Below are 15,765 nucleotides of genomic sequence, written 5' to 3' on the forward strand. Positions count from 1 at the left end.
TTTTTTAACAAAGATTTGATCGTGGCCTGGAAGTAAAACATTTTTTTGGTTTATCGATTACTTTGAAATGTCATAACTCTCCCTGAGTTTTTTAGCTCCGACATCCTCATCTTGGTCATGAATAGGCGGCTTCGACTTCTTCACTGTCCATTTCCACTGCAATTTTCCATTTCATGACAGTACGCAGACCCTTTGGTCTCTTTTAAGATCTGCGTCAGAATAAACATTTGTTTGTTCATTTTCTCATCTAGAGTTTCATACAATCTTGCTAAAGTTAAAAGTGCCGTATTCATGGCACTTAGCGTGTTGTTCAGCGCAGGCTCTTCCGGGAACGGAAATCGACTATGCTGATGATCGCGGATAAAATATTGACGTTCCTCGGCCAATTCGTTAAATCTTGAGTGCCGTGGAGTCGGCGCAATGAAAGATAACAACTTGCTCGAGGAGAGAATGGGTGATTTGTCAAACATAATTGGCGATTTCAATAGTTCTAGTGCATTCCCTCGCAACACATCCCCTTTATGTACTGATGTAACCATTGCATTATTTGTCAAATTGCCAATGTCTTTTTCTTCATGTAACTGAATCAGATCACCAGTGTTAGAACAAATATACAATATTTCTTGAGAGTCAGGAGATGTATTGTTAGTGGTGTTCATGAAATCTAACACAGTCATCTATCACCCCCGCTATTGTTAGGGCCTCATGCGCCTCACATAATTTGTGTTGCGCTAGCACTGAACATATAGCTGGAGCATTCAATGGAAATGGCAATTGTTCTGAATGTATGCTAGTGTTTAGGGATTGCATTTGAATTGGTTGTAGGTCCCCTGCTATGCATGGAATTTCCAAAGTGGTATCAGTTAGTTTGCATGATGGAGGCATATTGTGCACGTTTTGTTGGGGTTCTTTCAAAACCGAAAATAAACTCCTTTCTTCACCATCAAGTGATGCGAGTGAACAGCCGGTCTCGCAGACTGTTTTGTCCGAGATCACATGATGGCTCATTTCAGGTGAGTCTTTCGTTTTGAATCCGTCACACAGAAGGAACGGATGACCGCTGAGAGGGATACAGACCGTTGAGATTTTTGTGATCTGCGTGATTTCACTACAGATGTCAATAGGGTTTTTCTGGCCTGAGAAACAGTTATATTTGCTGCCTCGGTGATCACATGCGGAAAAGGCAAGGGCAGGGTCACGGGCATGCATGATTTTAAAGAATACATATTTACAGACATTTTAAAAACGAATCCGTGTGGGTTATAAATATCGGTTTCTAATCTTACCACGTTGGAATATGGCCTCCACCTCCCACTCTCCAGCTAGACAGCCAGACAGCAACTACACTTGAGCAACTGCACTTTTGCAAATGCGCGTGCAAGGTGAATAACAATTACTTCTGGGAGTGGAGGCATAGCAAAGCACTGTTAGAAACGAAAAGAAAGAAAAAAAGCAAAGGAGTAGAACCTCGGCTGCTCTTAGCCATTAGCCGTCAAAGTCAATAAAGTTTGTGGATGAGGACTCAGTCCATACCACTTCAGCCCACGAATCTGCGAATAGTAGCAGAGACCAGCACCTTTCCCACAGGCAACAAGGATAGCAGACGACAGCGACAGCCACAATTAAACAATAAGAGGCTGCCCAGGAGCAGGGAGGACTGGAGGGCCTGAGAATCTATAACTGGGGGGTTGTCCTAACCTCTCTGATTCAAAAAGTAGTTTAAATGCGAGGGCCAGGTGGGAGCGAGAAGTTGGCCCTCTACAATCGGAGGACTGGACGGAAGCTTTGATGTACCCCTGTGAGGCGACCATCTCTTCGAGGCTCCGACTGGTCCAACTCAAGATCCTACATCGTATTTACTATCCAAGAGTGGCACTCTTCCGATGGGGCAGGGTCTCGGACCCGCGATGCATACGATGCAGGCGCAAGGAAGGAACCTTCTTCCACATCATATGGGAATGCGACAAAATACAGCAACTATGGCGGAAATGCTGTGACAAACTGTCCAGAGTCATGGGCAAGCCAATACAAAGGGGACCAAAGCAACTCCTGTTAGGGATTTCCGATGAATGTGACCTGACCCGGTATGAGAAACTGCTCTAGTCAACCGCTACAGTGATACTGAGAAGGAACATTGCACAGCTATGGGGATCGGAAAGAACACCTGGCTATGATCAATGGATCACGGACGTGGACATCTGTGTAACAATGGAACGCAGGGTATACGCAGCAAGGGGATGCCCGCAAAAAGTGAGCAAAATTTGGCAAAGATTGGAAGACGATGGCTAAGTCCCCGAAGCAGCGTCACTGGCAATAGGAGCGTTAAGGGCAAGGTGCCCATGGACTGGCGGGCCCGCCGCACGGGAGCTGTGTCCTGTGTTCCCGCATCAAAGACTAGATGGTCCAAGGGGCAGAGGCCCCTCCCCAATTTTGTTTTGACCCCGCTTATGGTTTACCCTCTGTCTCTTCCTTCCCCTGCAATGCACAGTGTTATGTGTAATGTTTATGTATGTGTGAAAAATGTTATAAAAATGTTTTGATCAAAAAAATAAAAAGTAGTTTAAATGCAAGCTGGTTTTAAATCCTTTTGGCAGCCTGTCTAACTGAGGCAACCATTGTTGAAAACAAAAAGCCCATTGCAAGTGAACACATGTCTCTTTACTTTTTGAAAATATCAGCTTTTTAGTTAGCTGATATTCTTTATTTTACAAATGATTTAAGTATTTTTATATACGTAACAGTACGTGAAAACCATTGTAACGAACGCAAGGATGGTTATGACTGGATAACCAATGTAGAATGTTTGCAGGTATCTAATGCATAGACAGAACACTCAAACTTGCTAGTAAGTAAAAGGAACACAGAATGTAAGTACAATAGAAGGAGACGTTGATTGTAGGTCTTCTATGCCCGGCTAAAGTCTGACCTCATATTTGGTCTACGTCTGGGTAAGATGTTAGAAGACTAATTGCAGCACTAGGAGATCTTCTTCCTTTGACTGGTGGGGATAACCATTTTGCCCGTCTTTTCGCCTTCCTGGACCATCTCGTGGCCGCCTTGCCCGTGCCAAGCACCCCGACAACCGGAATACCACATTTTACCACTACCGCGAAGAAAAGGGTGGTACCTTGTAACCGGGAAACTCCGTGGCTGGTTTCTTCCCTGGCAGCGCAACGACCTTCAGCTTTCCTCCATGTAGAGACCTCCTCTTCCTCTGGACGAAACACCGACTTGCACCCGCTGCCAGGAACAACTGCCCCCGCTGGAGCGTTCTTCCCACTTTCAGGTACTGTGTCCCGCCTGGCTTCCCTTGCAACAGATCGTTTGGGGTGACAGTAAATCCTCGACTTTTTGACCTGGGTTAGCCTGGGACCTGTTAACTAACTTTTCCTGACTTGATCTCAATCTTTTTGTGAACTATTTACAAAGACTCTTTGGGCATAACCCCACTGTGTGATCCTGGACACATTTTGTTTGCTCTCTTTAAGAGTGGTCCTGGCATTTGAACTTCCTTGCTCTCCAGTAGACTTTGCCTAACCTGCCTCACTGTGGTTCTTTGAAAAGTATTGAAATTTGTGTGCTTTCATAACTCTGCCTTTTTCCCTCCCTTTTTAATAACTTATTAGAGTGCCATCTTATGTTAAGCGCTCACCTCTGTCTGAAAATAAGTGGTGTTTCTCATTAAGGCTTGTCTAATAAGTAACTAGGGTTGTATATATATAATAGTGACTGTGTGTTGAATTTATTTACCTCTATTTGTGCTAGTGTGTCTTTAAATAAATAATTATATACTTTTACACCAAAGCTCTGGTCAGTGTTTGCTTGTGCTACTGTATCTCTGTACCTATTGTGTATACTCTATATACTGCCTAACTCATCTTGAGAGGGGTCTGACTGCTCAGCCACAGCTACCAGGTAAATCTGGGTGGTACAGACTGCTACCAATTGGGTTTACTGCCAACCACCTGTAGTCCTAAATCCTTTGCAGTGGTCCCTAAGGGAACTGCACAGGTTTCTGCCTAACATTGCCCCAGTTAGACGGGCTGCCAAAAGGGTTTAAAACCAGCTCGCATTTAAACTACTTTGCCTGCTTTTTTGAATCATAGAGGGTAGTACAACCCCCCAGTTATAGACAGCGACAGCCAGACAGCAGCTACACTTGAGCAACTGCACTTTTGCTTACACCAAGCAATACTATTATATAAATGGTAAGGAAGCAAACCACCTGCTAGTCTATCAACTGAAAAAAGTCCATATGAGAAATAATATTCTAAAACTCAAGTGGGCGGATGGTACAGCCCGATATGCAGAGGAGATATTGGTAGGACACCATAGAGACATTATGTCAGGGCCCGATACGGAACCCAAGTCTCAAACTCTCTGTCCAGCTGAATGCCCTAGAATGGTCGATCACAACAGAGGAGATGGTGGAGGCAATAAAATCTCTGAAGAATGCTGCCCCGGGTCCTGATGCACGCACGGCCCGGTTTTATAAGGCATTTGCCCATAAACTAGTCCAGCAGCTTTCCTCCCTATTCAACTCCTTTCTGACAACAGGCAGTATCACCCCTTCTATGGAAGAATCACTGAAAATACCTGCCCCCAAACCGGGCAAGGACCCGAGCACTTGCGCCTCATACAGGTCGATCACCTTGATGAACAATGATGCAAAGATCTTTTCTAAGGTCTTTGCTGCCAGGCTACAGACAGTTCTCCCTGAATTATTCACCCAGATCAGACAGAGTTCATTCCTGGGCGTAACACCCAAGACAATATCAGACGCACCATCATTCTGATAGAAAGTGGCACTAGAATGGGCGCAGAACTGGCAGTCATTTCTCTTGACGCACACAAGACGTTCAACTTGCTAGACTGGGGTTACATTAGACAGACACTGTATTTGTATTTTGTATTTTATTTATTTCTATAGCGCACCAGGCCCAGGGGCAACCGGGCGCTTAACTTAGTTACAACAAGATGAAGGCATGACAAGGCATGTGACAGAGTATTACAGGAGTATTACAGGAAGATTTACAAAATTTACAAAATATACATTCAAGCGAATATCGATAAGGCAGTGATTTACAGGATAGTTAATAAGGGATGCAGAGTAGGTCAAAGTGGGTCTCATTACGAGTGTGCCGGTCTGGTAACAATGGTGCCGGTAAGCCTACCGGCACCGTTGTTACCGGACCGGCACACTCCGAGTTTGCGGGCGTCTGCCGCCCCGCCCGCCAGGTCTGACCTGGCGGGTGGGGCGGCACACGCCTGCACACTCACGGGAAGCACCAGCACCGTTATTAACGGTACCAGTGCTTCCCTCATCCCCATTCCCATTGAGTCCTATGGGACTCAAATGGGAAGGGGGATTTACATTTTTCGTGCGCCTGACTTCCAAGAACACCAGGGTCGTAATCCCCCGGTGTTTAACTGGAGGCAGTTGCCGGAAAAATGCATGAGTCCGGCGGCAGCCTTGCGGGTTTACCGACATGGTTACCGCCAGACTCGTAATGAGGCCCAATATTCTATTTTGGTTACGGCCCAACTTTATAAAATGGTCGATGTCCAACTACGAGCATCCCACCACATCTCTGAGGGTGAACGGCACAAAGTCAGACAAGATCAACATCTCTAGAGGTACTCGACAAGACTGCCCACTATCGCCATTGATATTCGCCCTTTCAATGGAACCATTTGCCATCAAAATCCGCCAAAACACATGCATACAGGGCGTGAAAGTGGGCAAACACGACTACAAAGCTGCTATGTACGCAGACAATGTCCTTCTCACTCTAACTCAGGCAGACAGCTGGATGGAGGCCCTATGGCAAGAAATCGAGGCATTTGGTAAGGCATCAGGCTTTAGGGTCAGTTACTCAAAATTGGCGGCCTTGGCAACTAACATTTCGCGAAAACACAGGGAGACTCTTGCATCCAGACAGCCCATCCCCTGGGTCAAGAATTGTGCCGGGTATGCAGGCGTGCAAATCCCAAACAAAGCGGAACACATATACCGAACGAACTTCCCACAATTATTCAGTGAGCTGCATAAAGACCTAGAGCACTGACACAAGCAAGAGATTTCCTGGTTAGGGAGAATAACAGCGGTAAAAATTAACATAGTGCCGAGAGTAATTTATCACTGTGCAGCTCTGCCAGTCCACATCCCGGAGGGAGACCTCCAAAAACTGCAAAAAAGCATACTGAAATGTGTCTGCAGGGAAAAACCAAGCATAGCAAAACGGATTATGCTCCGCGACACAGGCACGGGTGGGCTGGGGGTCCCGGATGTATCCAGATACTGCCGAGCAGCACAACTCTCTCATGCTTTTACATGGGGAGCAACCACTAACCTGCCCCAATGGAAGCAGTTAGAGGAAGCATGGAGCCTGGCTCCACTAGCCTCTCTCCCACACATCACAGTCCCCGAAACACCTTAAACTCAGGCCCACTGACAGCTACTAAGAACACGATTATAAGTTGGAGAAAAGCATCCCGCAAATGGGGATGCACAGGCACTCTCGGTCCCCTAACCCCAATTTGGACCACCCTGATGTCACTCCTGGCTTGCCTCCCCAAGGATTTTCTGGTTGGAGGGAGGGCAGCCTACCGCGAGTATCAGACTTCCTAATCAATGGGACTCCTTTAACATTTGAAGAGTGTAAAAGAAAATTCCAGGTGTCGGAGGCCAAAAGATGCCATTACACACAATTAAGGGTCCGGTTCTCGCATAGCGCCGTGAGGGCTAGTGGGGGGAGGGATCTAACTGCTCTAGAGCGTACCCTAACAACATCACCTCCCAAAGGCAAAATCTCAACCCTGTACCGATTACTCGATAAATCTGACCCTAATAGGAAGGAAAAATACATGCTTAGCTGGAAAAGGGATCTGGGTGGGGCACTAGAATTAGAAGACTGGGATCAGATATGGGCTCGGGTGCATAAAAGCTCTAAATGTGTCACTAACAAGGAAGGGGGGTTTAAAGTGTGCTATAGGTGGTACATGTACAGTAACCTCACGATTCCGCCGCATTGCTGGAGAGGATGTTCGTCTACTGGCTCCTTATTCCATCTGCTATGGTCTTGCCCAAAAGCCACTCAATTCTGACGAGAGTTGTTGGAGCAAATTCGGCTGATTACTGGTCTGGCCATTCCATGGGACCTGTGTATAGCGCTATTAGGGGAATCTGGAGAATGGGCCTTCCCATTAATGGGGCACATAGCAAACATATGCACCCAACTACTTTCCGCGGCCAAAATCAATATAACTTGCATGTGGAAGCACCCTGACGGCCCTGCACTCCCCATGTGGTGGGTGAAATGTTGGGACATAGTAGTTTCTGAAAAAAATAATGAACACATTTTACAACACATGGGCCCCCTTCCTGGACTACTGGGAGAAATGTCCAGGGATAACTGCCATAACCTGTTGGCTCAAATAGAATTACAGACACATTGATCTCAAACAACAGGCCTTATGGACAATCTCAGAATATAAGAACTTTAACTGACATATCAGAATTACTAAAACCCTGGAAACAGTGCATGGAAACCCCATGGACAAACGCAGTGGGACTTGCTACAAAATGAAACAATTAAACTGCTGTATCCCTGAGAAATGAACACTGGAAGGTACTTCGGCACCCAATGGTTCTTGAATTGTCTGCATTTGTGTCTATTAGCCATGTTGATGTATACATTATGAAAATGCTTAATAAAATGTTTTGTTGAAAAAAAAGGTTTATTGGTCAAACTTTATTCTGTTGTCTGTGTCTCATTCGTGATGCCTTCAGACAACGTTATACCCCTTGTCTGCCAGGATTCTCATCAACTGCACTGAATCTTTTCTGCACTGCTCCTCTGTGTCGCTACACCCCAAAATATCATTCACATACTGAATGACTGCGCTGTCAAGATGTACATTTCCTAAGTCCATCTGGAGTACCCTGTTAAAGATGGATGGTGACTCGCAGTACCCCTGTGGTAAACAAGTATGTTTCCACTTGTATTTGTTTTGTATATGTGATTCTTCATGAAGGGGATTGAAAAGAACAGGTGCAGCTTTGGCTGGAATATTGCATGATATTGTGGCTGGATTTGGGACCAATGGAAATTCTTCTTCAACAATGTTGTTTAACAGGCGCCAATCCTGACTAAATCTCCACGACCCTCCCAACCCCGTCGATGTTTTCACTGAGTACACTGCTGTGTTGCAAGGGAAGTCAGAGGGAACCAGTATTCCCTGGTGCATGAACACTGAGATTTTAACATAAATGCCCTTATCTGCTTCCTTTGACATGGGGTATTGTTTTACTCTTGGTACAATTGCTCCTTGCTTTAACTTACTCTTGACTGCACCTACTCTTTTAAGCAGGCCAACGTCATAGGGACTGCTGGTCTACAATGAGTCTGGCACCTGTGCCAAGTCTTCTTTGAAAAATTATGGTGTCTTTTCAATCATTGCCATCCTCTGTGGCACTTCTCTGTTCTCAATCTTCATCCAATACGTGAGGCTTATGAAGAATATTACTTCATCATCTGAATTTTCGTGTGTGAACAATTCCTCGTCGGTCAAATCAGTCAGTCTGCGTCCCTCATCCAAAGCTATTACTGCTCGCCACGCCTTTCCTTCATGATCAGTTCCTTGGAAACCACCCTTTCTTCCCTTAGTAGGACTGCTTCTAGCACAAATGGAAATACATGTGCATCTTCCTCATCCATAGGAACCTGTGGTCTGAATAAGGATTCTAGGGGTAGTCATAATAGTTTGCCCCTGATACCCGGAAGCGGTGTCCAGTTAAAGGGTCGAAAGCAAAAGGGTCGAATGCAAAAGGGTCGAGTACATTCGACCGAAAACCAAAGGATCGAAAACATTTTTTAAATATATCTTTTTTTTGCTCTAGTGTAGCTTTAAAAGCGTGTTTTTACCCTAAAAAAAATAATAATAAATTCAATCCTTTTTTTCGGTCGAATTGCCTCGACCCTTTTGTCATTCAACCCTTTTTTTCGATCCTTTGATCTATAACCCCGGAAGCTATGCTAATAGGAAATTTACTCCATATTGAAACACTTCAAAATCCAAAGGCACACCCGTTTGCGCTTTCTGTCCTGAAAAGGCCAATCCAGATTTGCCTGCGTTCATATAATGAATCCCAGGAGTGGAAGACACTATTCCTTGGTCAGTAAATGAAAAGGTCATGCTGAGTTTAGTCATCATGTCCCTTCCTATGATATTGGGCCTCATTACAAGTTTGGAGGCAGCCATGGAGCATTAGTTCCATGGCTGCCTCCAAACCGGGCTCCTTTACCGGGTTCCTGCAATGAGGAATAACCGGGTCATTCCAACATAGGAAGATGTTCCCCATTCCTATTTGAGCCCCCATAGGGCTCAATGGGAATGTGGAGGGAGGTAATAACGGGCAGATTACATCTGGCCCGTTATTACCTCCCTCTTCCCCTCGCGGGACCCGGAAAAGACGTCTGGTTTTACCAGACATCTGATCCGGGTCCCGCGAAGGGAACCTCGTAATATGCGCTCCCGGAATGAAGGGGGCCGGTCCCGTACCGGCCCCCTTCATTCTGGGAGCGCAAGGGTCGTAATGAGGCCCATTGACTGGTGTTTGGTGCGGATATAATAACGGCATGGACAAATCATGTTCCCCTATGGCAGAGGTCTTGAAAATGTGGGGCGCACCCCCCACCCCACACACTCCTGGGGAACCGGCCACATCCCAGGGGGGCGGGAGGCAGCACGAATGTAAAAAACGTTTTCTTTTACTTTTTTTAGTTTGGAGGAAATGGGCAGGGGCGGCTCACATTGTCATACTGGACTGTTTCAGGCACCAATGAAAAAGTGGCCCACAGTTGCAAATGGATATTCATTCCTTTAGTCACAGACTGTTTGAATAGCACCCAAGGTTTTTCTTTCTTGTTAAAATGTAAGAAAATTGTGATATTTAAAGAATATTTATTCAGCAACAATGATCAAAACTACTAGCTGCATAGTGAAGTAACTCATCAAACTGGCCCAAATTGACCCTTTTTGACTGGTCTATACTAGCATTTTGCATTTTCTGTATGGGAATTGCCCGATAGGCCACTCAAAGCCTGGCAGCTCCTCCATAATGGGCGAGGGGGCGTCCGTCAACTGGCCCCCTCACAGATTATGGTGTCCATCAACTGGCCCCCTCACCCATTATGGAGAAGCCGAGGAGCCAGCCCTGTGAAACACTGAGCACTCCCTTAGCTGCTTTTTCCAGCTGAGGGAGTGCTCCTGGGCTGTCTGAAATGTCAAAGAGAAACACTGTTTCCCTTTGACAGTTCAGTTCCCCAGCCGCACATGTTCACTGAGCCATGCAAGGCTGGGGGCGTTTTGCTTCACCAGCCTTGCAGAGCTCATTGGAAATGCTGGCTGGGGCATTGTGGGGTGGGGGGAGTCCAGGGACTGTGGTGGTAGCAGGATGGGCGGGAGCACTGGGATAGTGGTGGGAGCAGGGTGGGGAGAGCCCAGGGACTGGATAGGAGTGGGATGAGAGAGCCTAGCGACTGTGATGGGAGCAGGTGGGGGAGCCCAGGGACTATACTGGGAGTAGGGTGCGTTGATGGCGCGCAATAGTCCATAGCCATTTGTACATACTGTCCATTTGACATTTTTGGGAGGGGCCCGGCCTGCCCAAATTATGCTCAGGGGGGCCCAGGCCAAAAATGTTTTGAAGACCACCGCCATGTGGTAATGGTTAAGTCATCAGTGAATGTAACCAAATGTGTAGCCCCAGAAGAAAACCTTGTGCATTCATGGCAGTGCCTGACATTGAGTATTTCTCCTCTCTAACACACGATCGGCTCGCCCCCGTATCTACAAGAAAGGAAAACGTCTTGTCACCTATGGTTACTCCGATCTGTGGTTCCTCTTGTGGGTCAGGTGTAGCAGATAGGATTGAACACATCAGGTCAATCTGTGAGCTGTCCTATTGTGGATATAGGTTCATTCCCATCCCAGTGAAAGGGTTTCCCCCTACCAATGTCCCACTCCCTAGTCTAGGTGTGGATGCTTTTGTTCCTGTACTTGGGTTCCAGGTTGCCATAGTATTCTGTTACACTGGTGCTGGCGTTTTTATCACCGTCTGTTGTGTTTGTGGCTGTTGTGCCTGCATCTGTGGCTGTTGTGCAGGTTGTATTTGCAGCGCAAGTTTCTGATAGTGTGTGTGATCTTGGAAATAATATTCTGATGGCTCAGCACTATAAGGTGGAGGATTTGGTATCCCCCTCTTGGATTCTGACAATTGTGTTGCATTCCACTTCAACATACTCATGCTATGCGTCTCATCTTTCCACATGTCCAGCACTGCTGCAGTGGTCCCATAGGTCATGGCTTTCCCCTGTTAAACCCTCCTCCTTGAAGAACCTGAAGTCCACCCCCTCTTCCTCTAAGGGCAAACCCTCTTCTCCCCTGGCTAATAACTGTACTCTCCTCGGCCTGCGACGTTCCCACCAGCCATTGGCTGCCCTTGCTGCGCCTCTGTTGTAACCACTGCCCCTCCGTTTGTCAACATCGCTCCTTCCATTGAAAATGGTTGACAATTTTTCCTGTACTCATTTCGCCCCTTCTATCTTTCTTTCTTCAAGTTTGATTCTATTCTTCTCCTGTAATAACCGACAATGGTGAACTATGGTCAATTGAATCTCGGGCCATGGTTTTGCTTCCATCCCTACTAGTTTTTTCAATTGTCTCTGCACTGGTTCGGTTAGTCCTTGACATAATAAGTGATAAATAATTGACATGTTTTTGTCCCACGGTTCATGCATTTCAAGACACCATTGCTCTTGAATCTCTTGAATGTACGCAACAGGGTCTTCGTCTTCTTGCATCTTGCACGTCATGATTGCCCTCATGTCTGAGGTGTCAGGGTACTGTACTCGAAGTGCCATCCATACATCTGCTCTGCAATTATTAAATAGTGCCCCTTCATGGGCCATATTCTGTGCGGTTACTCCCGGGTACCACGCCCTTTTCCATATGTTGTCAGGCCGCTCACCTATGGTAGCGGCAAGCAGGCTCTTTATGTCACCGTCATTCCTGACGTTAGTTTTTCTAGCTCATAAATCCACTTTCCCACCCCGTAAGTCAAGGTAGCTTGCACATCAGATTTTCATTATCCATTTGTGGCCATGGTATATATTGTGGTCGCCCTCCCCCTTCTATAATAATGGAAATTGTGTCACTCCTGCACTGTACCCAGGACTGGTTGCGACCTTTGTTTTAGTGAATGCTCCTGTCATTTTTGCTTTCCTTCATCCTGGTAACATTCTCAACCTGGTTGTGTATGGGCTTATCTGCTCTGTGTCCCGCGTGTGTTCCTTTGAGCGCCTGGGGCTGGTAAGGGCACGCGTTTTTCCTCTTCTAGTTCTTCCACATCAGATCACTGTCCTTCCCTTTCTGGGTTCATGCTTATGGAAGGGTCTTGCGCAGTCCCTTCCTCTCCCTCATTTTCACTACTGTACTTTTCCTCATCTGAACACATTGTTCCACAATTGTCGTCGCTCCCTCCGTCCCCCCGTCTTCAAAGTCTAGGGTTTACCTAGTATATTCCCCTTAATGCTCTCTCTAATCGACTCATTTCTTCTTTCTGCGGCGGTCCTACTATGCTCCGGGTTATCTTTGTGGTAGCACCGCTATCTCTCCTGCTTCTATATAAATTGTTAATCCTCCTTCGTATGGCTGCTCTCTCATTTTCACCTGGAAGAGTATTGTTTTTCATTATCTCCACCATTTCCTTAAAGCATCTTTCTAGACTCTTTTCTCTCTCTCGCTCCTGTTCTTCGTTCCTCTCTTTCCTTTGCGGTTCACGCGCTGTTGTAATTCTTTCAACTTCCCTTTCTCATCTTTCTCTACTTGACTCTGTCTGTCTTTCTCTTTCCTTTACTATTTCTTGCACTATTTTCTCTTCTGCTTCTCTTTGTCTCTCTCTTTCTTTCTTTTGTCTTCTCACCTTTTCCCTTTCTTGTCTCTCTTTATCCGGCCCTCTTTCATTCTGTTCACTATTCATTTGTTCCTGACGTCTCTGCTCCTTTTCTTTGTTTGCTCAAGGTCTTCTCTCCCTTTATTCTACTTCCTTAATTATGTTTCCCAATTCTCGTTCTTTCCCCTCTAACTTTCTCAATTATCTCGCTTCTATTTCCTCATTTTCCTCTCTCTTTTAAGCTTCCCTATCACTGTCTTTTGGCTTGTCTGTATTCTTTCCGTCCAACGTGAGTAGTATTTGTCCTCCCACCCACTCATTTGATATGCTCGCTGTCCGTCCCTTCATTGTCCTTCGATTTATCCTTCTGTCTTTGCATCCCCTCTTCAAGCTCTCAATCTGGCTTGTAATGCGCGGTGCTCACTATATTCTTCGCATACAGACACTAGTTTTTGGTGATTCAACTTGGCTCAGTGTAGAGCATCCTCATTACTGATTTGATATGATGAGGCATTTAAAACGCGCCTGTACACAAGTCTTTCTAGGTGTGACAAGACAAGGAGGGGGAAACAACGAGAGGGCAAAATAACGATCTTACTAGGCCTTGTGTCTGTCAGATCACGCAAATGCGGCAAAGAGGGAAGGGGAGAATTTCTAGGGGGGAAGGTATGGGGAAGTGCACTTAACTCACAAGTGCAGCCAGCACGTAGCTCATAAGTGCAGAGAGAAGGGAGTTTAGGGTTGTAGATACAGATCTTTAAGTACTTGAGAGCCCGGAGGCAGTGCAAGGGCAACTGGACATGCAGGAGCCTGGGAGCGGTTGCAGCATATGTGGGATTAGTCTACCCTGCGGCTGCTTTTAATTCTTTTAATGGATAAAATACCTGTTCCTCGATTGACGGATCATTGCTCTGGAGAGTTGGAGGAGGAGCAGAAGGTGCTGTGTCCTCCCCTTCATGCTGACTAAGCATCCTCTCCAAAAATGTTCCACAATTCTAGAATAGCTAATCTTTTCAGTAGCATTTTCCCCTTATATGCAGCATGTAAAAATGTGGTCATGTGTTGCAACATTTATATTCAAAGGTTTCCCCTCTTTTTATCTTTATTTTTTTTATTGACACAGCTGATTACAATCAACTTTTCAATATTATTCATAAAATGCAAGCATAAGAAAAATATTAAAATAAAGCATAAGTTACTATTCTAAGGTTTCAATTGAATGACATTCATTTACCAAGTTAATTTTGTTTAGAAAATTAGTTATTGCATAACCCAACCTCCTGTTATCAACTCTCGTAAGTCTTTGCACAACTCCTTATCAGATATATGTACATTTTTGAACAAGTCTTTAAAGTAGAATATTCTGGATTCTGATAATGTTAAGCATTCCGTCATCAAGTGCTTCATTGTTTCTTTAGTTGATTTACAGAATCGACAGATATTCTCTTCTGGTGTGATGAGTTTTCGTCTAGCTCTCAATTCATTGGTATTACATAAATTTAGTTGAAATTTCATAATAGCTGTTCTATGCGTTATACCTGGAGACTGGGTCAAGTATGTTTGGAGTTCTCCTTATTTCCTGATGTTAAATGGATTCGAGTCAAAGTCTTTGTATGTGGTACATTGCTGTCTGGTTGTTATCCAATCCGTTTCCCATATATTTTGTTTCGCTTTATCTGGGTTGGTCACAAGAAGCTCCACCATTGTTCCGGCTTCTTGTAAATTTAGTTCTACAGATTTTTTCCATCAGTTGATAAATTTTTGGGTGGAGGTGTTCAAATATTTCGCCAAAGAGAAAAGAGCGTTGTTTGTTTGTTTGTTTTGCTGTTGTGCATTTGCTGTATAACACACATTTCTGCCATTTATACATAGCAGACAACGACAATAAGCAGCCCAACTCCTAGCGCAGTATCAGCATTGGCTGTGAATTTGGCATCTGTAAAACAGCTCTCCAATGTTGTGCTTCAATTCTTTGCCAATATGCATCTGATCTTTCATCCTTTGTCTCTGAGCCATATAGAATGGTGGGTATGACCTTCTGCTTGTAATAGGTAATTACCGGAATGATCAAAAATTTCCCATATTTCGCATTTATGATTTTTGATTGTGAAATTGCAGTGTTGATTTTACCTTATATTCTTTCTTCATATGGCTTGTCTTTTTGGTGGTTGTTGATATTTAGACCTAAATAAACATATTCATTGGCTATTGGAAGTATTTGTTTTTGTAAGTGCCAAGTCCCCAATTTCTGTCGTTTTTTTAATTTGACCGTACTGCACTATTTCTGACTTTTTTACATTTATGTTTAAACAGTTTCCGTCTGCATATGCCGCGAGAGCATTCAGTAATTGTTGCATGCCTTTTGGAGTGTTGGAAATTAAAACCAGTTCGTCAGTATATAATAACCATTGTATGTATTAATTTCCTAATTTCGGTGAATCACTATTTATTTTGTTGAAACTGTTGCCTTTATCAGAGATGTAAAAATTGAATACGGCAGAAGCAAAGGTGCATCCTTGTTTCAAGCCTTTCCTGGTGTCAGTAGGGCTCGTGAAAACTCCATTTGTAGAGATTCGAATTAGGACAGTTGTTCCCGTGTGTAATTGATGAATATAGTTTATTAGGAATTCGGGGCATTCTGCATCAATACGTTTTTTTATCAACATTTCTCTTGGAATGGAATCAAATGCCATTTTGAAGTATATAAAAGACATATAAATCATTTGATTGTTCTCTTCGGCATTTGCCGTTAGGATGTTGATAATTAACAAATTGATGTTTGTGCCAGTTCCTCGAATAAAGCCAGT

The 15,765-nt window shown here is 44.8% G+C and overlaps 1 protein-coding gene across 4 annotated transcripts in view; it reads left to right on the forward strand.

The window, feature by feature from the left end:
• The window catches only part of LOC138521951 (mucin-2-like), a 219,139-nt gene that overhangs the window by 139,967 nt on the left and 63,407 nt on the right, over positions 1 to 15,765 (forward strand). The gene's annotated exons all lie outside the window — the stretch shown is intronic.

This window comes from Ambystoma mexicanum, chromosome 13 (genome assembly GCF_040938575.1).
Source record: "Ambystoma mexicanum isolate Mex_15411 chromosome 13, UKY_AmexF1_1, whole genome shotgun sequence".
Classification (NCBI taxonomy): domain Eukaryota; kingdom Metazoa; phylum Chordata; class Amphibia; order Caudata; family Ambystomatidae; genus Ambystoma; species Ambystoma mexicanum.